This window comes from Oncorhynchus gorbuscha, linkage group LG05 (genome assembly GCF_021184085.1).
Source record: "Oncorhynchus gorbuscha isolate QuinsamMale2020 ecotype Even-year linkage group LG05, OgorEven_v1.0, whole genome shotgun sequence".
NCBI classification, from domain to species: domain Eukaryota; kingdom Metazoa; phylum Chordata; class Actinopteri; order Salmoniformes; family Salmonidae; genus Oncorhynchus; species Oncorhynchus gorbuscha.
This window is the reverse complement of record NC_060177.1, coordinates 6,194,260-6,218,897: the sequence shown is the minus strand read 5'-3', so window position 1 is coordinate 6,218,897 and position 24,638 is coordinate 6,194,260. Positions and strand designations below refer to the sequence as shown.

Sequence of the window (24,638 nt, the reverse complement as noted above, 5' to 3'; positions counted from 1 at the left end):
TTTACCACCTTCACAAGTGCCGTCTCAGTGCTATGATGGGGTCTAAAACCAGACTGAAGCATTTCGTATACATTGTTTGTCTTCAGGAAGGCAGTGAGTTGCTGCGCAACAGCCTTCTCTAAAATCTTTGAGAGGAATGGAAGATTCGATATAGGCCGATAGTTTTTTATATTTTCTGGGTCAAGGTTTGGCTTTTTCAAGAGAGGCTTTATTACTGCCACGTTTAGTGAGTTTGGTACACATCCAGTGGATAGAGAGCCGTTTATTATGTTCAACATAGGAGGGCCAAGCACAGGAAGCAGCTCTTTCAGTAGTTTAGTTGGACACCACAGACCAGCAGTGTCTGGTTGCTCCTCATTACACACCACAGACCAGCAGCGTCTGGTTTCTCCTCATTACACACCACAGACCAGCAGCGTCTGGTTGCTCCTCATTACACACCACAGACCAGCAGCGTCTGGTTGCTCCTCATTACACACCACAGACCAGCAGCGTCTGGTTGCTCCTCATTACACACCACAGACCAGCAGCGTCTGGTTGCTCCTCATTACACACCACAGACCAGCAGCGTCTGGTTGCTCCTCATTACACACCACAGACCAGCAGCGTCTGGTTGCTCCTCATTACACACCACAGACCAGCAGCGTCTGGTTGCTCCTCATTACACACCACAGATCAGCAGCGTCTGGTTGCTCCTCATTACACACCACAGACCAGCAGCGTCTGGTTGCTCCTCATTACACACCACAGACCAGCAGCGTCTGGTTGCTTCTCATTACACACCACAGACCAGCAGCGTCTGGTTGCTCCTCATGACACACCACAGACCAGCAGCGTCTGGTTGCTCCTCATTACACACCACAGACCAGCAGCGTCTGGTTGCTCCTCATTACACACCACAGACCAGAAGCGTCTAGTTGCTCCTCATTACACACCACAGACCAGAAGCGTCTGGTTGCTCCTCATTACACACCACAGACCAGCAGCGTCTGGTTGCTCCTCATTACACACCACAGACCAGAAGCGTCTGGTTGCTCCTCATTACACACCACAGACCAGCAGCGTCTAGTTGCTCCTCATTACACACCACAGACTAGAAGCGTCTGGTTGCTCCTCATTACACACCACAGACCAGAAGCGTCTGGTTGCTCCTCATTACACACCACAGACCAGCAGCGTCTGGTTGCTCCTCATTACACACCACAGACCAGCAAATATTCTTTACATCATCAACATATGAATCACTACAAAACATTGTATGACCTCTTATACACTAGATTAGGGCCAGCCTTTGGATCTTTGGTTTTGCTAGATACGGCTACTATATTGTGATCAATGCATCCTATGGATCTGGATACTGCTTTAAAGCTAATTTCTGCAGCGTTAGTAAAGATGTGATCAATACATGTTGATGATGTGATCCTGGACAACACCCTGTCGTTCTCAACTAACATCAAGGCGGTGGCCCGTTCCTGTAGGTTCATGCTCTACAACATCCGCAGAGTACGACCCTGCCTCACACAGGAAGCGGCGCAGGTCCTAATCCAGGCACTTGTCATCTCCCGTCTGGATTACTGCAACTCGCTGTTGGCTGGGCTCCCTGCCTGTGCCATTAAACCCCTACAACTCATCCAGAACGCCGCAGCCCGTCTGGTGTTCAACCTTCCCAAGTTCTCTCACGTCACCCCGCTCCTCCGCTCTCTCCACTGGCTTCCAGTTGAAGCTCGCATCCGCTACAAGACCATGGTGCTTGCCTACGGAGCTGTGAGGGGAACGGCACCTCAGTACCTCCAGGCTCTGATCAGGCACTACACCCAAACAAGGGCACTGCGTTCATCCACCTCTGGCCTGCTCGCCTCCCTACCACTGAGGAAGTACAGTTCCCGCTCAGCCCAGTCAAAACTGTTCGCTGCTCTGGCCCCCCAATGGTGGAACAAACTCCCTCACGACGCCAGGACAGCGGAGTCAATCACCACCTTCCGGAGACACCTGAAACCCCACCTCTTTAAGGAATACCTAGGATAGGATAAGTAATCCTTCTCACCCCCCCCCTTTAAGATTTAGATGCACTATTGTAAAGTGACTGTTCTACTGGATGTCATAAGGTGAATGCACCAATTTGTAAGTCGCTCTGGATAAGAGCGTCTGCTAAATGACTTAAATGTAAATGTAATGTCATTCCTGTGCTGTTTGTAACTACCCTGGTAGGTTGACTGATAACCTGAACCAGGTTGCAGGCACTGGTTATAGTTTGAGGCTCTCTCTTGAGTGGGCAGCTTGAAGATACCCAGTCAATATTTAAATCACCCAGAAAATGTACTTCTCTTTTGATATCACATACATTATCAAGCATATCACACATTATCCAGATACTGACTGTCTATAGCAGCTTCCCACCAGAATGGGCTTTAGGGGAGGCAGATGAACCTGTAGCCACATTACTTCAACAGTATTTAACATTATCCAGATACTGACTGGTCTATAGCAGCTTCCCACCAGAATGGGCTTTAGGTGAGGCAGATGAACCTGTAGCCAGATGACTTCAACAGTATTTAACATGAGATCCTCTCTAAGCTTTACAGGAACCTGGTTCTTTATATAGTCCGCAACACCGCCAACGGGGGCGTTTCTGTCTCTCCTGTAGACGTTATAACCATGTATTGCTTCCACTGTATCATCAAAGCTATTATCTAAGCGAGTTTCAGAGATAGGCAGAATAATTATTATTATCTAAGCGAGTTTCAGAGATAGGCAGAATATGAATGTCGTCTGTTTTACTAGCTAGTTAATCAATTCATGGACCTGGTTTCTCAGTATGTTAATTTTGGCTATTTTTAGCACTTTCCTGTCTTGCTTGATTGTTTTTACTGCTTTACTTGGAAGCTTATCAGAAGTAGACTTGATAGTGCAGGGTGAGCTGCACAAAGTGGTCTTCCTATAGGGCACACCGCCGCAGTGTTAACAGTGGTCTTCCTACTAGGACACACCACCTCAGTGGTCTTCCTACTAGGACACACCTCCTCAGTGGTCTTCCTACTAGGACACACCACCTCAGTGTTAACAGTGGTCTTCCTACTAGGACACACCACCTCAGTGGTCTTCCTACTAGGACACACCACCTCAGTGGTCTTCCTACTAGGACACACAGCCTCAGTGTTAACAGTGGTCTTCCTACTAGGACACACCACCTCAGTGGTCTTCCTACTAGGACACACCACCTCAGTGGTCTTCCTACTAGGACACACCTCCTCAGTGTTAACAGTGGTCTTCCTACTAGGACACACCACCTCAGTGGTCTTCCTACTAGGACACACCTCCTCAGTGTTAACAGTGGTCTTCCTACTAGGACACACCACCTCAGTGGTCTTCCTACTAGGACACACCTCCTCAGTGGTCTTCCTACTAGGACACACCACCTCAGTGGTCTTCCTACTAGGACACACCACCTCAGTGGTCTTCCTACTAGGACACACCTCCTCAGTGTTAACAGTGGTCTTCCTACTAGGACACACCACCTCAGTGGTCTTCCTACTAGGACACACCACCTCAGTGGTCTTCCTACTGGGACACACAGCCTCAGTGTTAACAGTGGTCTTCCTATAGGGCACACCACCTCAGTGTTAACAGTGGTCTTCCTACTAGGACACACCACCTCAGTGTTAACAGTGGTCTTCCTACTAGGACACACCACCTCAGTGTTAACAGTGGTCTTCCTATAGGGCACACCACCTCAGTGTTAACAGTGGTCTTCCTACTAGGACACACCACCTCAGTGTTAACAGTGGTCTTCCTATAGGGCACACCTCCTCAGTGTTAACAGTGGTCTTCCTACTAGGACACACCTCCTCAGTGTTAACAGTGGTCTTCCTACTACACCACCTCAGTGGTCTTCCTACTACACCACCTCAGTGTTAACAGTGGTCTTCCTACTAGGACACACCACCTCAGTGGTCTTCCTACTAGGACACACCACCTCAGTGGTCTTCCTACTGGGACACACAGCCTCAGTGATAACAGTGGTCTTCCTACTAGGACACACCACCTCAGTGTTAACAGTGGTCTTCCTATAGGACACACCACCTCAGTGTTAACAGTGGTCTTCCTACTAGGACACACCTCCTCAGTGTTAACAGTGGTCTTCCTACTAGGACACACAGCCTCAGTGTTAACAGTGGTCTTCCTACTAGGACACACAGCCTCAGTGTTAACAGTGGTCTTCCTACTAGGACACACAGCCTCAGTGTTAACAGTGGTCTTCCTACTAGGACACACAGCCTCAGTGTTAACAGTGGTCTTCCTACTAGGACACACAGCCTCAGTGTTAACAGTATAACTCTGGTTCATATGCACATGATTACTGCATACAATAGCTGTAGGATTAACCAAGGTATTCAGGGCAATTAGGGGGACATAAATTAAGTTACTCACACGGTCTGTGTCACGCCCTGACCATAGAGAGCCCTCGGGGTTCTCTATGGTGTAATAGGTCAGAGCGTGACTAGGGGGTTTTCTCGTTATTATAGTTCTATGTTGGTGTGTGAGTATGGTTCCCAATTGTAGGCAGCTGTATGTCGTTGCCTCTATTTGGGGATCATACTTAGTGTGTCCCTTTTTCCCAGCTGCATTGTGGGATATTGTTTTGTTTAGTGCCTATGTGCTCTATGAATGGCACGTTTGTTCATTCTTTGTTGTTTTGAGGTTCCACTGTAATAAATATGTGGAACTCTACTCACGCTGCGCCTTGGTCGAGTTATTGACTGAATATCCCACCACACACCAGACCTCCAGTCTGGTACGTCCTGTGCTGGCTCCCCGCACTCGCCCTGAAGAGTGTGTCACCAGTCTCACTCCACGGCCAGAGCCTTCCTCTGCGCAGGTGCCCAGTCCAGGTGCCCAGTCCAGTGGGGCAAAAAATGTATTTAGTCAGCCACCAATTGTGCAAGTTCTCCCACTTAAAAAGATGAGAGAGGCCTGTAATTTTCATCATAGGTATACTTCAACTATGACAGACAAAATGAGAGGGAAAAAAATCCAGAAAATCACATTGTAGGATTTTTAATGAATTTATTTGCAAATTATGTTGGAAAGTTCTGTTCTCCAAGTCCTCTATTCTCCAAGTCCTCTATTCTCCAAGTCCTCTATATTCCAAGTCCTCTTTCCTCCAAGTCCTCTATACTCCAAGTCCTTCTATTGTCCAAGTCCTCTATTGTCCAAGTCCTCTATTCTCCAAGTCCTCTATTCTCCAAGTCCTCTATACTCCAAGTCCTCTATTCTCCAAGTCCTCTATTCTCCAAGTCCTCTATACTCCCAGTCTCTATTCTCCAAGTCCTCTATACTCCAAGTCCTCTATTCTCCAAGTCCTCTATACTCCAAGTCCTCTATTCTCCAAGTCCTCTATTCTCCAAGTCCTCTATACTCCCAGTCTCTATTCTCCAAGTCCTCTATTCTCCAAGTCCTCTATTCTCCAAGTCCTCTATACTCCCAGTCTCTATTCTCCAAGTCCTCTATTCTCCAAGTCCTCTATTCTCCAAGTCCTCTATACTCCAAGTCCTCTATACTCCAAGTCCTCTATTCTCCAAGTCCTCTATTCTCCAAGTCCTCTATACTCCCAGTCCTCTATTCTCCAAGTCCTCTATACTCCAAGTCCTCTATTCTCCAAGTCCTCTATACTCCAAGTCCTCTATTCTCCAAGTCCTCTATTCTCCAAGACATCTTTACCAGTGGAATAGTTTGAGCCTGAATTTATAAAATGTTTTAAATGGAACATATTTATAGCTCAGGGGACTGTGGTCAAATATCAGTACAAGATGTTCTCTACTGACATGTCCTCATTAGTGTTGCTAAATGTCCTCTTTCTGGTTTGATGGATTATTCCACTGTGTATATGTCACGTCCTGACCTTAGTTCCTTTTGTATGTCTCTATTTTAAGTTGGTCAGGGCGTGAGTTGGGGGTGGGTATTCTATGTTTTCTATTTCTATGTGTTTGGTCTGGTATGGTTCCCAATCAGAGGCAGCTGTCTATCGTTGTCTCTGATTGAGAACCACACTTAGGCAGCCTGTTTTCCCACTATGATTTGTGGGTAGTTGTTGTCTCTGATTGAGAACCATACTTAGGCAGCCTGTTTTCCCACTATGATTTGTGGGTAGTTGTTGTCTCTGATTGAGAACCATACTTAGGCAGCCTGTTTTCCCACTATGGGTTGTGGGTAGTTGTTGTCTCTGATTGAGAACCATACTTAGGCAGCCTGTTTTCCCATTCTTGTTTGTGGGTGGTTATGTTCCGTTTCAGTGTTTTCACCATACGGGACTGTTTCGGGTTTCCTTTATTCACTTGTTCAGTGGAATAAATATGACGAACACTTACCACGCTGCATATTGGTCTGATATTTCCTCCTCCTCAGAAAAGGAAGACGACAACCGCTACAGTATTTATTCCACTGTGTATATATTCCACTGGGTATATATTCCACTTTGTATATATTCCACTGTGTATATATTCCACTGTATATATTCCACTGTGTATGTATTCCACTGTGTATATATTCCACTGTGTATTTATTCTACTGAGTATATATTCCACTGTGTATTTATTCCACTGTGTATTTATTCCACTGTGTATATATTCCACTGTGTATTTATTCCACTGTGTATATATTCCACTGTATTTATTCCACTGTATTTATTCCACTGTGTATATATTCCACTGTGTATTTATTTCACTGTGTATATATTCCACTGTGTATATATTCCACTGTGTATATATTCCACTGTGTATTTATTCCACTGTGTATTTATTCCACTGTATATATTCCACTGTGTGTATATTCTACTGTGTATTTATTCCACTGTGTGTATATTCTACTGTGTATTTATTCCACTGTGTATATATTCTACTGTGTATTTATTCCACTGTGTATTTATTCCACTGTGTATTTATTCCACTGTGTATATATTCCACTGTGTATTTATTCCACTGTGTATATATTCCACTGTGTATTTATTCCACTGTGTATATATTCCACTGTGTATATATTCCACTGTGTATTTATTCCACTGTGTATTTATTCCAATGTATATATTCCACTGTGTGTATATTCTACTGTGTATTTATTCCACTGTGTGTATATTCTACTGTGTATTTATTCCACTGTGTATATATTCTACTGTGTATATATTCCACTGTGTATTTATTCCACTGTGTATTTATTCCACTGTGTATTCATTCCACTGTGTATATATTCCACTGTGTATTCATTCCACTGTGTATATATTCCACTGTGTATATATTCCACTGTGTATTCATTCCACTGTATTTATTCCACTGTGTATTCATTCCACTGTGTATATATTCCACTGTGTATTTATTCCACTGTGTATATATTCCACTGTGTATTCATTCCACTGTGTATTTATTCCACTGTGTGTGTATTCATTCCACTGTGTGTGTATTTATTCCACTGTGTGTTTAATTCCACTGTGTATATATTCCACTATGTATATATTCCACTGTGTATATATTCCACTGTGTATTTATTCCACTGTGTATTTATTCCACTGTGTATATATTCCACTGTGTATTCATTCCACTGTGTATATATTCCACTGTGTATATATTCCACTGTATTTATTCCACTGTGTGTATATTCCACTGTATTTATTCCACTGTGTATATATTCCACTGTGTATATATTCCACTGTGTATTAATTCCACTGTGTATATATTCCACTGTGTATATATTCCACTGTGTATTCATTCCACTGTGTATTCATTCCACTGTATTTATTCCACTGTGTATTCATTCCACTGTGTATTTATTCCACTGTGTATATATTCCACTGTGTATATATTCCACTGTGTATTCATTCCACTGTGTATATATTCCACTGTGTATATATTCTACTGTGTATTTATTCCTCATGTTCCTGTTTCCATGTATGTTTTCATCTTTAGCTCTGTGTTGTTGGGAAAGGACCCTCCAGTCAGCCTTGAGCTCTGTGTTGTTGGGAAAGGACCCTCCAGTCAGCCTTGAGCTCTGTGTTGTTGGGAAAGGACCCTCCAGTCAGCCTTGAGCTCTGTGTTGTTGGGAAAGGACCCTCCAGTCAGCCTTGAGCTCTGTGTTGTTGGGAAAGGACCCTCCAGTTAGCCTTTAGCTCTACATTGTTGGGAAAGGACCCTCCAGTCAGCCTTTAGCTCTGTGTTGTTGGGAAAGGACCCTCCAGTCAGCATTTAGCTCTGTGTTGTTGGGAAAGGACCCTCCAGTCAGCATTTAGCTCTGTGTTGTTGGGAAAGGACCCTCCAGTCAGCATTTCACTGTTATTCTGCACGTGTTGTTTACCAAGCAAGTGGCGAATAAAATCAGATTGGATTTGTCCTCTGTATATCCTCTCTTTGCGGTCCCAAATTACACACTATTCCCTTCATAGTGCACTACTATGAGAAAGGCCTATTGGGCTCTGGTCAACAGTAGTGCACTATGTAGGGAATAGAGTTCCATTGGGCACTGGTCAAAGGTAGTGCACTATGTAGGGAATAGAGTTCCATTGGGCTCTGGTCTAAAGTAGTGCACTATGTAGGGAATAGAGTTCCATTGGGCTCTGGTCTAAAGTAGTGCACTATTTAGGGAATAGAGTTCCATAGGGCTCTGGTCAACAGTAGTGCACTATGTAGGGAATAGGGTGCCATTTGGAATGCAGTCTTGGGTAAAAAATTGAAAGTGCATTCGGCGCACCAATTCATCCCAAGAGGTGTTCGATGGGTTGAGGTCAGGGCTCTTTGCAGACCAGTCAACTTCTTCCACGCCAATTTTGACAAACTGTTTTTGTATGGATCTCGGCTTCATGCACGGGGGGCATTGTCATCCTAAAACAAGGAAAGGGGCCTTCCCCAAACTGTTGCCACAAAGTTAGAAGTACAGAATCTTCTAGAATGTCACTGTACCCTGTAGCATTAAGATTTCCTGGAACTAAGGGGCCTAGTCCGAACCATTATTCCCCATCCACCAAACTTTACAGTTGGCACTATGCATTGGGGCAGTCGGCGTTTCAATTCATCCCAAAGGTGTTTGATGGGGTTGAGGTCAGGACTCTGTGCAGACCAGTCATGTTCTTCCACACCAATCTCAACAAACCATTTCTGTATGGAACTCACTTTGTGCACGGGGGGTGGCATTGTCATCCTAAAACAAGGCAAGGGCCTTATCAAACTTTTGTCACAAAGTTGGAAGGACAGAATCATCTAGAATGTCACTGTATGCTGTAGCGTTAAGATTTCACTTTCTCTGGAACTAAGGGGTCCGAACCATGAAAAACAGCCCCAACACACTTCACAGTTGGTATGCATTGGTGCAGGTGGCATCTGCCAAACCCAGATTCGTCCGTCAGACTGGCAGACGGTGACGCGTGATTCATCACTCCAGAGAACATTAGTCTCCCACTCTACAGTCTTAAGCATGATGTTTTTCTCCTCCAACCTAGAATAGCTGTTTGATAAGATGTCATTTCAGACAAATCCACTCTGTATTTCATTTATGACCCATTCCATGTTCCTCTGAGACGGGCTTTTACCCCCTATCGCCTGGCCCCAGATTGTGCTGTCTTTTATCCCCTATCGCCTGGTCCCAGATTGTACTGTCTTTTACCCCCTATCGCCTGGCCCCAGATTGTGCTGTAGGGCTTTTACCCCCTATCACCTGGTCCCAGATTGTGCTGTAGGGCTTTTACCCCCTATCGCCTGGCCCCAGATTGTACTGTAGGGCTTTTACCCCCTATCGCCTGGCCCCAGATTGTACTGTAGGGCTTTTACCCCCTATCACCTGGTCCCAGATTGTGCTGTAGGGCTTTTACCCCCTATCGCCTGGCCCCAGATTGTACTGTAGGGCTTTTACCCCCTATCGCCTGGCCCCAGATTGTGCTGTAGGGCTTTTACCCCCTATCGCCTGGCCCCAGATTGTACTGTCTTTTATCCCCTATCGCCTGGTCCCAGATTGTACTGTCTTTTACCCCCTATCGCCTGGCCCCAGATTGTGCTGTAGGGCTTTTACCCCCTATCACCTGGTCCCAGATTGTGCTGTAGGGCTTTTACCCCCTATCGCCTGGCCCCAGATTGTACTGTAGGGCTTTTACCCCCTATCGCCTGGCCCCAGATTGTACTGTCTTTTACCCCCTATCGCCTGGTCCCAGATTGTACTGTAGGGCTTTTACCCCCTATCGCCTGGCCCCAGATTGTACTGTAGGGCTTTTACCCCCTATCGCCTGGCCCCAGATTGTGCTGTCTTTTACCCCCTATCGCCTGGTCCCAGATTGTGCTGTCTTTTACCCCTATCGCCTGGTCCCAGATTGTGCTGTAGGGCTTTTACCCCCTATCGCCTGGCCCCAGATTGTGCTGTCTTTTACCCCCTATCGCCTGGTCCCAGATTGTGCTGTCTTTTACCCCCTATCGCCTGGCCCCAGATTGTGCTGTAGGGCTTTTACCCCCTATCGCCTGGCCCCAGATTGTACTGTAGGGCTTTTACCCCCTATCGCCTGGCCCCAGATTGTGCTGTCTTTTACCCCCTATCGCCTGGCCCCAGATTGTGCTGTAGGGCTTTTACCCCCTATCGCCTGGCCCCAGATCGTGCTGTCTTTTACCCCCTATCGCCTGGCCCCAGATTGTGCTGTAGGGCTTTTACCCCCTATCGCCTGGCCCCAGATTGTGCTGTCTTTTACCCCCTATCGCCTGGCCCCAGATTGTGCTGTCTTTTACCCCCTATCGCCTGGTCCCAGATTGTGCTGTCTTTTACCCCCTATCGCCTGGCCCCAGATTGTGCTGTCTTTTACCCCCTATCGCCTGGTCCCAGATTGTGCTGTCTTTTACCCCCTATCGCCTGGTCCCAGATTGTGCTGTAGGGCTTTTACCCCTATCGCCTGGTCCCAGATTGTGCTGTAGGGCTTTTACCCCTATCGCCTGGCCCCAGATTGTGCTGTCTTTTACCCCCTATCGCCTGGTCCCAGATTGTGCTGTCTTTTACCCCCTATCGCCTGGTCCCAGATTGTGCTGTAGGGCTTTTACCCCCTATAGCCTGGTCCCAGATTGTACTGTAGGGCTTTTACCCCCTATCGCCTGGCCCCAGATTGTGCTGTAGGGCTTTTACCCCCTATCGCCTGGCCCCAGATTGTGCTGTCTTTTACCCCCTATCGCCTGGTCCCAGATTGTGCTGTCTTTTACCCCCTATCGCCTGGTCCCAGATTGTGCTGTAGGGCTTTTACCCCCTATCGCCTGGTCCCAGATTGTGCTGTCTTTTACCCCCTATCGCCTGGTCCCAGATTGTGCTGTAGGGCTTTTACCCCCTATCGCCTGGTCCCAGATTGTGCTGTCTTTTACCCCCTATCGCCTGGCCCCAGATTGTGCTGTCTTTTACCCCCTATCGCCTGGCCCCAGATTGTGCTGTCTTTTACCCCCTATCGCCTGGTCCCAGATTGTGCTGTCTTTTACCCCCTATCGCCTGGCCCCAGATTGTGCTGATTTTACCCCCTATCGCCTGGCCCCAGATTGTGCTGTCTTTTACCCCCTATCGCCTGGCCCCAGATTGTGCTGTCTTTTACCCCCTATCGCCTGGTCCCAGATTGTACTGTAGGGCTTTTACCCCCTATCGCCTGGCCCCAGATTGTGCTGTCTTTTACCCCCTATCGCCTGGCCCCAGATTGTGCTGTCTTTTACCCCCTATCGCCTGGCCCCAGATTGTGCTGTCTTTTACCCCCTATCGCCTGGCCCCAGATTGTGCTGTCTTTTACCCCCTATCGCCTGGTCCCAGATTGTGCTGTCTTTTACCCCCTATCGCCTGGCCCCAGATTGTGCTGTCTTTTACCCCCTATCGCCTGGCCCCAGATTGTGCTGTCTTTTACCCCCTATCGCCTGGTCCCAGATTGTGCTGTCTTTTACCCCCTATCGCCTGGCCCCAGATTGTGCTGTCTTTTACCCCTATCGCCTGGTCCCAGATTGTACTGTAGGGCTTTTACCCCTATCGCCTGGCCCCAGATTGTGCTGTCTTTTACCCCCTATCGCCTGGCCCCAGATTGTGCTGTCTTTTACCCCCTATCGCCTGGCCCCAGATTGTGCTGTCTTTTACCCCTATCGCCTGGCCCCAGATTGTGCTGTCTTTTACCCCTATCGCCTGGTCCCAGATTGTGCTGTAGGGCTTTTACCCCTATCGCCTGGCCCCAGATTGTGCTGTCTTTTACCCCCTATCGCCTGGTCCCAGATTGTGCTGTCTTTTACCCCTATCGCCTGGCCCCAGATTGTGCTGTAGGGCTTTTACCCCCTATCGCCTGGCCCCAGATTGTGCTGTCTTTTACCCCTATCGCCTGGCCCCAGATTGTGCTGTCTTTTACCCCTATCGCCTGGCCCCAGATTGTGCTGTCTTTTACCCCCTATCGCCTGGTCCCAGATTGTGCTGTCTTTTACCCCTATCGCCTGGTCCCAGATTGTGCTGTCTTTTACCCCTATCGCCTGGTCCCAGATTGTACTGTAGGGCTTTTACCCCTATCGCCTGGTCCCAGATTGTGCTGTAGGGCTTTTATCCCCTATCGCCTGACCCCAGATTGTGCTGTCTTTTACCCCCTATCGCCTGGCCCCAGATTGTGCTGTCTTTTACCCCCTATCGCCTGGCCCCAGATTGTGCTGTAGGGCTTTTAACCCCTATCGCCTGGCCCCAGATTGTGCTGTCTTTTACCCCCTATCGCCTGGCCCCAGATTGTGCTGTCTTTTATCCCCTATCGCCTGGCCCCAGATTGTGCTGTAGGGCTTTTACCCCTATCGCCTGGTCCCAGATTGTACTGTAGGGCTTTTACCCCTATCGCCTGGTCCCAGATTGTGCTGTAGGGCTTTTATCCCCTATCGCCTGGCCTCAGATTGTGCTGTCTTTTACCCCCTATCGCCTGGCCCCAGATTGTGCTGTCTTTTACCCCCTATCGCCTGGCCCCAGATTGTGCTGTCTTTTACCCCCTATCGCCTGGTCCCAGATTGTGCTGTCTTTTACCCCCTATCGCCTGGTCCCAGATTGTACTGTAGGGCTTTTACCCCCTATCGCCTGGTCCCAGATTGTGCTGTAGGGCTTTTATCCCCTATCGCCTGACCCCAGATTGTGCTGTCTTTTACCCCTATCGCCTGGCCCCAGATTGTGCTGTCTTTTACCCCCTATCGCCTGGCCCCAGATTGTGCTGTAGGGCTTTTAACCCCTATCGCCTGGCCCCAGATTGTGCTGTCTTTTACCCCCTATCGCCTGGCCCCAGATTGTGCTGTCTTTTATCCCCTATCGCCTGGCCCCAGATTGTGCTGTAGGGCTTTTACCCCCTATCGCCTGGTCCCAGATTGTACTGTAGGGCTTTTACCCCTATCGCCTGGTCCCAGATTGTGCTGTAGGGCTTTTATCCCCTATCGCCTGGCCCCAGATTGTGCTGTCTTTTACCCCCTATCGCCTGGCCCCAGATTGTGCTGTCTTTTACCCCCTATCGCCTGGTCCCAGATTGTGCTGTCTTTTACCCCCTATCGCCTGGTCCCAGATTGTACTGTAGGGCTTTTACCCCCTATCGCCTGGTCCCAGATTGTGCTGTAGGGCTTTTATCCCCTATCGCCTGACCCCAGATTGTGCTGTCTTTTACCCCCTATCGCCTGGCCCCAGATTGTGCTGTCTTTTACCCCCTATCGCCTGGCCCCAGATTGTGCTGTAGGGCTTTTAACCCCTATCGCCTGGCCCCAGATTGTGCTGTCTTTTACCCCCTATCGCCTGGCCCCAGATTGTGCTGTCTTTTATCCCCTATCGCCTGGCCCCAGATTGTGCTGTAGGGCTTTTACCCCCTATCGCCTGGTCCCAGATTGTACTGTAGGGCTTTTACCCCCTATCGCCTGGTCCCAGATTGTGCTGTAGGGCTTTTATCCCCTATCGCCTGGCCCCAGATTGTGCTGTCTTTTACCCCCTATCGCCTGGTCCCAGATTGTGCTGTCTTTTACCCCCTATCGCCTGGCCCCAGATTGTGCTGATTTTACCCCCTATCGCCTGGCCCCAGATTGTGCTGTCTTTTACCCCCTATCGCCTGGCCCCAGATTGTGCTGTCTTTTACCCCTATCGCCTGGTCCCAGATTGTACTGTAGGGCTTTTACCCCTATCGCCTGGCCCCAGATTGTGCTGTCTTTTACCCCCTATCGCCTGGCCCCAGATTGTGCTGTCTTTTACCCCCTATCGCCTGGCCCCAGATTGTGCTGTCTTTTACCCCCTATCGCCTGGCCCCAGATTGTGCTGTCTTTTACCCCCTATCGCCTGGTCCCAGATTGTGCTGTCTTTTACCCCCTATCGCCTGGCCCCAGATTGTGCTGTCTTTTACCCCCTATCGCCTGGCCCCAGATTGTGCTGTCTTTTACCCCCTATCGCCTGGTCCCAGATTGTGCTGTCTTTTACCCCCTATCGCCTGGCCCCAGATTGTGCTGTCTTTTACCCCCTATCGCCTGGTCCCAGATTGTACTGTAGGGCTTTTACCCCCTATCGCCTGGCCCCAGATTGTGCTGTCTTTTACCCCCTATCGCCTGGCCCCAGATTGTGCTGTCTTTTACCCCTATCGCCTGGCCCCAGATTGTGCTGTCTTTTACCCCCTATCGCCTGGTCCCAGATTGTGCTGTCTTTTACCCCCTATCGCCTGGCCCCAGATTGTGCTGTAGGGCTTTTACCCCCTATCGCCTGGCCCCAGATTGTGCTGTCTTTTACCCCCTATCGCCTGGCCCCAGATTGTGCTGTCTTTTACCCCCTATCGCCTGGCCCCAGATTGTGCTGTCTTTTACCCCCTATCGCCTGGTCCCAGATTGTGCTGTCTTTTACCCCCTATCGCCTGGTCCCAGATTGTGCTGTCTTTTACCCCCTATCGCCTGGTCCCAGATTGTACTGTAGGGCTTTTACCCCCTATCGCCTGGTCCCAGATTGTGCTGTAGGGCTTTTATCCCCTATCGCCTGACCCCAGATTGTGCTGTCTTTTACCCCCTATCGCCTGGCCCCAGATTGTGCTGTCTTTTACCCCCTATCGCCTGGCCCCAGATTGTGCTGTAGGGCTTTTAACCCCTATCGCCTGGCCCCAGATTGTGCTGTCTTTTACCCCCTATCGCCTGGCCCCAGATTGTGCTGTCTTTTATCCCCTATCGCCTGGCCCCAGATTGTGCTGTAGGGCTTTTACCCCCTATCGCCTGGTCCCAGATTGTACTGTAGGGCTTTTACCCCCTATCGCCTGGTCCCAGATTGTGCTGTAGGGCTTTTATCCCCTATCGCCTGGCCTCAGATTGTGCTGTCTTTTACCCCCTATCGCCTGGCCCCAGATTGTGCTGTCTTTTACCCCCTATCGCCTGGCCCCAGATTGTGCTGTCTTTTACCCCCTATCGCCTGGTCCCAGATTGTGCTGTCTTTTACCCCCTATCGCCTGGTCCCAGATTGTACTGTAGGGCTTTTACCCCCTATCGCCTGGTCCCAGATTGTGCTGTAGGGCTTTTATCCCCTATCGCCTGACCCCAGATTGTGCTGTCTTTTACCCCCTATCGCCTGGACCCAGATTGTGCTGTCTTTTACCCCCTATCGCCTGGCCCCAGATTGTGCTGTAGGGCTTTTAACCCCTATCGCCTGGCCCCAGATTGTGCTGTCTTTTACCTCCTATCGCCTGGCCCCAGATTGTGCTGTCTTTTATCCCCTATCGCCTGGCCCCAGATTGTGCTGTAGGGCTTTTACCCCCTATCGCCTGGTCCCAGATTGTACTGTAGGGCTTTTACCCCCTATCGCCTGGTCCCAGATTGTGCTGTAGGGCTTTTATCCCCTATCGCCTGGCCCCAGATTGTGCTGTCTTTTACCCCCTATCGCCTGGCCCAGATTGTGCTGTCTTTTACCCCCTATCGCCTGGTCCCAGATTGTGCTGTCTTTTACCCCTATCGCCTGGTCCCAGATTGTACTGTAGGGCTTTTACCCCCTATCGCCTGGTCCCAGATTGTGCTGTAGGGCTTTTATCCCCTATCGCCTGACCCCAGATTGTGCTGTCTTTTACCCCCTATCGCCTGGCCCCAGATTGTGCTGTCTTTTACCCCCTATCGCCTGGCCCCAGATTGTGCTGTAGGGCTTTTAACCCCTATCGCCTGGCCCCAGATTGTGCTGTCTTTTACCCCCTATCGCCTGGCCCCAGATTGTGCTGTCTTTTATCCCCTATCGCCTGGCCCCAGATTGTGCTGTAGGGCTTTTACCCCCTATCGCCTGGTCCCAGATTGTACTGTAGGGCTTTTACCCCCTATCGCCTGGTCCCAGATTGTGCTGTAGGGCTTTTATCCCCTATCGCCTGGCCCCAGATTGTGCTGTCTTTTACCCCCTATCGCCTGGCCCCAGATTGTGCTGTCTTTTACCCCCTATCGCCTGGCCCCAGATTGTGCTGTCTTTTACCCCCTATCGCCTGGTCCCAGATTGTGCTGTCTTTTACCCCCTATCGCCTGGTCCCAGATTGTACTGTAGGGCTTTTACCCCCTATCGCCTGGTCCCAGATTGTGCTGTAGGGCTTTTATCCCCTATCGCCTGACCCCAGATTGTGCTGTCTTTTACCCCCTATCGCCTGGCCCCAGATTGTGCTGTCTTTTACCCCCTATCGGGCCCCAGATTGTGCTGTCTTTTTACCCCTATCGCCTGGCCCCAGATTGTGCTGTCTTTTACCCCCTATCGCCTGGCCCCAGATTGTGCTGTCTTTTATCCCCTATCGCCTGGCCCCAGATTGTGCTGTAGGGCTTTTACCCCCTATCGCCTGGTCCCAGATTGTACTGTAGGGCTTTTACCCCCTATCGCCTGGTCCCAGATTGTGCTGTAGGGCTTTTATCCCCTATCGCCTGGCCTCAGATTGTACTGTAGGGCTTTTACCCCCTATCGCCTGGCCCCAGATTGTGCTGTCTTTTACCCCCTATCGCCTGGCCCCAGATTGTGCTGTCTTTTACCCCCTATCGCCTGGCCCCAGATTGTGCTGTCTTTTACCCCCTATCGCCTGGCCCCAGATTGTGCTGTCTTTTACCCCCTATCGCCTGACCCCAGATTGTGCTGTCTTTTACCCCCTATCGCCTGGCCCCAGATTGTGCTGTCTTTTACCTCCTATCACTGATGGGAAACAGAGTACTGCTGGGACACAGAACACTGATGGGACACTGATAACTGATGGGACAAAGAGAACTGATGGGACACAGAACACTGATGGGACACAGAGTACTGATGGGACACAGAGTACTGATGGGACAGAGTACTGATGGGACACAGAGTACTGATGGGACACAGAGAACTGATGGGACACAGAGTACTGATGGGACACAGATAACTGATGGGAGACAGAGTACTGATGGGACACAGAGAACTGATGGGACACAGAGTACTGATGGGACACAGAGTACTGATGGGACACAGAGTACTGATGGGGCACAGAGAACTGATGGGACACAGAACACTGATGGGACACAGAGTACTGATGGGACACAGAGAACCATCCAGAGGAGAGTGATAATGTTATGCAGGTGAATGAGGACCCAAAAGCGACTTGGCGAAAACAGAGTCTTTAATCCAGTTTAAGGAAATAGCAATACTCCTAGACAAATCGGAGCGGTAAATAAAACATAAGAAACAATTTCACTCGTAATCACGAGAACTGACTGGAGACTTGATAATAAACTGCAGGTTGCCTCGGGAAGGCACTTGACCGTAGCAGACTCAGACACCTGCTCACCACGCAGCATCTGAGGGAAACACGACACGACAGGGCGATACAAAGACACAGCACGGTGAACAATATACAAGGATCCGACAGGGCAGAAACGGAAAACAAGAGGAGAAATAGGGACTCTAATCAGGGGAAAAGATAGGGAACAGGTGTGGGAAGACTAAATGATTGATTAGGGGAATAGGAACAGCTGGGAGCAGGAACGGAACGATAGAGAGAAGAGAGAGAGAAAAAGGGGAACGAACCTAAAAAGACCAGCAGAGGGAAAACGAACAGAAGGAAAAGCAAAATGACAAGACAATATAAGACAAAACATGACAGATAAGGGGCTTCCTTTGTCCCATAGATTAGACAGAGACATATGTGCTGTTATTAAGGCCGACTGACTGTCCACGAGGAAGGACCTCTATCACATCTTCGCAATGTGTCTGTTATGGTGCTAAATGGCTAAATTGTCATTATTTTGCCACTATGGCCTATTTATTGCCTTTACCTCCCTTATCTAACACGGTACCTCATTTTGGGTCCCACGCATGTCGAGCGTTGTTTATTCCACGTGTAACTCTGTGTTGTTGTTTGTGTCGGACTCCTTTGCTTTATCTTGGTCAGGGTCGCAGTTATTAATGAGAACTTGTCTACGTGGTTGAATAAAGGTGAAATAAATAGATAAATAAATAAAAATGAAACGTTTATACATTCATCCGCTAACTGCTAACTGCTAACCGCTAACTGCTAACCGCTAATTGCTAACTGCTAACCGCTAACTGCTAACTGCTAACCGCTAACCGCTAACCATTTATCACGATTGAATTCCAAGTATAGAGAGAACTGAATGTGTTCTGACTGTTATGTTGATGATGCGTTTCCTTTTCCTCTTCAGGTGTTATTCCATCTCCACAAGAAGATGAAGAATATGTCCAAGAAATCAGAACGCTCAAAAAGAAAGGTACGCCTGTTTCTCTGTTAAATACACCTGTTTCTCTGTTAAATACACCTGTTTCTCTGTTAAATAAACCTGTTTCTCTGTTGATACACCTGTTTCTCTGTTGATACACCTGTTTCTCTGTTGATACACCTGTTTCTCTGTTAAATACACCTGTTTCTCTGTTAAATACACCTGTTTCTCTGTTAAATACACCTGTTTCTCCGTTGATACACCTGTTTCTCTGTTGATACACCTGTTTCTCTGTTAAATACACCTGTTTCTCTGTTGTCACACCTGTTTCTCTGTTGATACACCTGTTTCTCTGTTAAATACACCTGTTTCTCTGATACACCTGTTTCTCTGTTAATACACCTGTTTCTCTGTTGATACACCTGTTTCTCTGTTAATAGACTGTTAGTAATACTGACTGTTGGTAATACTGACTGTTTCTCTGTTAAATACACCTGTTTCTCTGTTGGTAATACCTGACTACTGACTGTTGATAACCTGTTTCTCTGTTAACTGACTGTTTCTAATGTTGACTACTGACTGTTGAATACTGACTACTGACTGTTTCTAATAAATGACTACTGACTGTTGTAATACCTGTTTCTACTGACTGTTGGTAAAGTGACTACTGACTGTTTACTGACTGTTGGTAATACACCTGTTTCTGACTGTTAAATACTGACTACTGACTGTTGAATACTGACTGTTGGTAATACTGACTACTGACTGTTGGTAATACTGACTACTGACTGTTGGTAATACTGACTACTGACTGTTGGTAATACTGACTACTGACTGTTGGTAATACTGACTGTTGGTAATACTGACTGTTGGTAATACTGATACTGACTGTTGGTAATACTGACTACTGACTGTTGGTAATACTGACTACTGACTGTTGGTAATACTGACTACTGACTGTTGGTAATACTGACTGTTATAATACTGACTGTTGGTAATACTGACTGTTGGTAATACTGACTACTGACTGTTGGTAATACTGACTACTGACTGTTGGTAATACTGACTGTTGGTAATACTGACTACTGACTGTTGGTAATACTGACTACTGACTGTTGGTAATACTGACTACTGACTGTTGGTAATACTGACTGTTGGTAATACTGACTGTTGGTAATACTGACTGTTGGTAATACTGACTGTTAGTAATACTGACTGTTGGTAATACTGACTGTTAGTAATACTGACTACTGACTGTTGGTAATACTGACTGTTGGTAATACTGACTGTTGGTAATAGTGACTACTGACTGTTGGTAATACTGACTACTGACTGTTGGTAATACTGACTACTGACTGTTGGTAATACTGACTACTGACTGTTGGTAATAGTGACTACTGACTGTTGGTAATACTGACTGTTGGTAATACTGACTACTGACTGTTGGTAATACTGACTACTGACTGTTGGTAATACTGACTGTTGGTAATACTGACTACTGACTGTTGGTAATACTGACTACTGACTGTTGGTAATACTGACTACTGACTGTTGGTAATACTGACTGTTGGTAATACTGACTGTTGGTAATACTGACTGTTGGTAATACTGACTACTGACTGTTGGTAATACTGACTGTTGGTAATACTGACTACTGACTGTTGGTAATACTGACTACTGACTGTTGGTAATACTGACTGTTGGTAATACTGACTGTTGGTAATACTGACTGTTGGTAATACTGACTACTGACTGTTGGTAATACTGACTGTTGGTAATACTGACTGTTGGTAATACTGACTGTTGGTAATACTGACTGTTGGTAATACTGACTACTGACTGTTGGTAATACTGACTACTGACTGTTGGTAATACTGACTGTTGGTAATACTGACTACTGACTGTTGGTAATACTGACTACTGACTGTTGGTAATACTGACTACTGACTGTTGGTAATACTGACTGTGTTGGTAATACTGACTGTTGGTAATACTGACTGTTGACTGACTGGTAGTAATACTGACTGTTGGTAATACTGACTGTTGGTAATACTGACTACTGACTGTTGGTAATACTGACTGTTGGTAATACTGACTACTGACTGTTGGTAATACTGACTGTTGGTAATACTGACTGTTGGTAATACTGACTAATACTGACTGTTGTAATACTGACTACTGACTGTTGGTAATACTGACTGTTGGTAATACTGACTGTTGGTAATACTGACTACTGACTGTTGGTAATACTGACTACTGACTGTTGGTAATACTGACTACTGACTGTTGGTAATACTGACTACTGACTGTTGGTAATACTGACTGTTGGTAATACTGACTACTGACTGTTGGTAATACTGACTGTTGGTAATACTGACTACTGACTGTTGGTAATACTGACTGTTGGTAATAGTGACTACTGACTGTTGGTAATACTGACTACTGACTGTTGGTAATACTGACTGTTGGTAATACTGACTGTTGGTACTACTGACTGTTGGTAATACTGACTGTTGGTAATAGTGACTACTGACTGTTGGTAATACTGACTACTGACTGTTGGTAATAGTGACTACTGACTGTTGGTAATACTGACTACTGACTGTTGGTAATACTGACTACTGACTGTTGGTAATACTGACTGTTAGTAATACTGACTACTGACTGTTGGTAATACTGACTGTTGGTAATACTGACTGTTGGTAATAGTGACTACTGACTGTTGGTAATACTGATACTGACTGTTGGTAATACTGACTACTTGTTGGTAATACTGACTACTGACTGTTGGTAATACTGACTGTGTTGGTAATACTGACTGTTGGTAATACTGACTACTGACTGTTGGTAATACTGACTACTGACTGTTGGTAATACTGACTGTTGGTAATACTGACTACTGACTGTTGGTAATACTGACTACTGACTGTTGGTAATACTGACTGTTGGTAATACTGACTACTGACTGTTGGTAATACTGACTGTTGGTAATACTGACTACCGACTGTTGGTAATACTGACTACTGACTTTGGTAATACTGACTACTGACTGTTGGTAATACTGACTGTTGGTAATACTGACTGTTGGTAATACTGACTACTGACTGTTGGTAATACTGACTAATACTGACTGTTGGTAATACTGACTACTGACTGTTGGTAATACTGACTACTGACTGTTGGTAATACTGACTGTTGGTAATACTGACTGTTGGTAATACTGACTGTTGGTAATACTGACTGTTGGTAATACTGACTGTTGGTAATACTGACTGTTGGTAATACTGACTACTGACTGTTGGTAATACTGACTACTGACTGTTGGTAATAGTGACTACTGACTGTTGGTAATAGTGACTACTGACTGTTGGTAATACTGACTGTTGGTAATAGTGACTACTGACTGTTGACTATTTGGTAATACTGACTACTGACTGTTGGTAATACTGACTACTGACTGTTGGTAATACTGACTACTGACTGTTGGTAATACTGACTACTGACTGTTGGTAATACTGACTACTGACTGTTGCAATACTGACTACTGACTGTTGGTAATACTGACTGTTGGTAATACTGACTACTGACTGTTGGTAATACTGACTACTGACTGTTGGTAATACTGACTACTGACTGTTGGTAATACTGACTGTTGGTAATACTGACTGTTGGTAATACTGACTACTGACTGTTGGTAATACTGACTGTTGGTAATACTGACTACTGACTGTTGGTAATACTGACTACTGACTGTTGGTAATACTGACTACTGACTGTTGGTAATACTGACTACTGACTGTTGGTAATACTGACTACTGACTGTTGGTAATACTGACTGACTTGGTAATACTGACTACTGACTGTTGGTAATACTGACTACTGACTGTTGGTAATACTGACTACTGACTGTTGGTAATACTGACTGTTGACTAATACTGACTACTGACTGTTGGTAATACTGACTGTTGGTAATACTGACTACTGACTGTTGGTAATACTGACTACTGACTGTTGGTAATACTGACTACTGACTGTTGGTAATACTGACTGTTGGTACTGACTGTTGGTAATAGTGACTACTGACTGTTGGTAATACTGACTACTGACTGTTGGTAATACTGACTGTTGGTAATACTGACTACTGACTTTGGTAATACTGACTACTGACTGTTGGTAATACTGACTACTGACTGTTGGTAATACTGACTGTTGGTAATACTGACTACTGACTGTTGGTAATACTGACTGTTGGTAATACTGTTGGTAATACTGACTGTTGGTAATAGTGACTACTGACTGTTGGTAATACTGACTACTGACTGTTGGTAATACTGACTACTGACTGTTGGTAATACTGACTACTGACTGTTGGTAATACTGACTACTGACTGTTGGTAATACTGACTACTGACTGTTGGTAATACTGACTACTGACTGTTGGTAATACTGACTGTTGGTAATACTGACTACTGACTGTTGGTAATACTGACTACTGACTGTTGGTAATACTGACTACTGACTGTTGGTAATACTGACTGTTGGTAATACTGACTACTGACTGTTGGTAATACTGACTACTGACTGTTGGTAATACTGACTACTGACTGTTGGTAATACTGACTGTTGGTAATACTGACTACTGACTGTTGGTAATACTGACTGTTGGTAATAGTGACTACTGACTGTTGGTAATACTGACTGTTGGTAATAATGACTACTGACTGTTGGTAATACTGACTGTTGGTAATAGTGACTACTGACTGTTGGTAATACTGACTGTTGGTAATAATGACTACTGACTGTTGGTAATACTGACTACTGACTGTTGGTAATACTGACTGTTGGTAATACTGACTACTGACTGTTGGTAATACTGACTGTTGGTAATAATGACTACTGACTGTTGGTAATACTGACTACTGACTGTTGGTAATACTGACTGTTGGTAATACTGACTACTGACTGTTGGTAATACTGACTACTGACTGTTGGTAACTACTGACTGTTGGTAATACTGACTGTTGGTAATACTGACTGTTGGTAATACTGACTGTTGGTACTGACTGTTGGTAATACTGACTACTGACTGTTGGTAATACTGACTACTGACTGCTGGTAATAGTGACTACTGACTGTTGGTAATACTGACTACTGACTGTTGGTAATACTGACTACTGTGGTAATAGTGACTACTGACTGTTGGTAATACTGACTGTTGGTAATACTGACTACTGACTGTTGGTAATACTGACTACTGACTGTTGGTAATACTGACTGTTGGTAATACTGACTACTGACTGGTAATACTGACTGTTGGTAATACTGACTGTTGGTAATACTGACTGTTGGTAATACTGACTACTGACTGTTGGTAATACTGACTACTGACTGTTGGTAATACTGACTACTGTTGGTAATACTGACTGTTGGTAATACTGACTGTTGGTAATACTGACTACTGACTGTTGGTAATACTGACTGTTGGTAATACTGACTGTTGGTAATACTGACTGACTTTGGTAATACTGACTGTTGGTAATACTGACTACTGACTGTGGTAATACTGACTACTGACTGTTGGTAATACTGACTACTGACTGTTGGTAATACTGACTGTTGGTAATACTGACTACTGACTGTTGGTAATACTGACTACTGACTGTTGGTAATACTGACTACTGACTGTTGGTAATACTGACTACTGACTGTTGGACTGTTGGTAATACTGGAATACTGACTGTTGGTAATATACTGACTGTTGGTAATACTGACTGTTGGTAATACTGACTACTGACTGTTGGTAATACTGTTGGTAATACTGACTGTTGGTAATACTGACTGTGGTAATACTGACTACTGACTGTTGGTAATACTGACTACTGACTGTTGGTAATACTGACTACTGACTGTTGGTAATACTGACTACTGACTGTTGGTAACTACTGACTGTTGGTAATACTGACTGTTGGTAATACTGACTGTTGACTGTTGGTAATACTGACTGTT

The 24,638-nt window shown here is 46.3% G+C and overlaps 1 pseudogene; it reads left to right on the top strand.

The window, feature by feature from the left end:
• Positions 1 to 24,638, top strand: part of LOC124035469 — a 101,321-nt pseudogene that overhangs the window by 17,637 nt on the left and 59,046 nt on the right.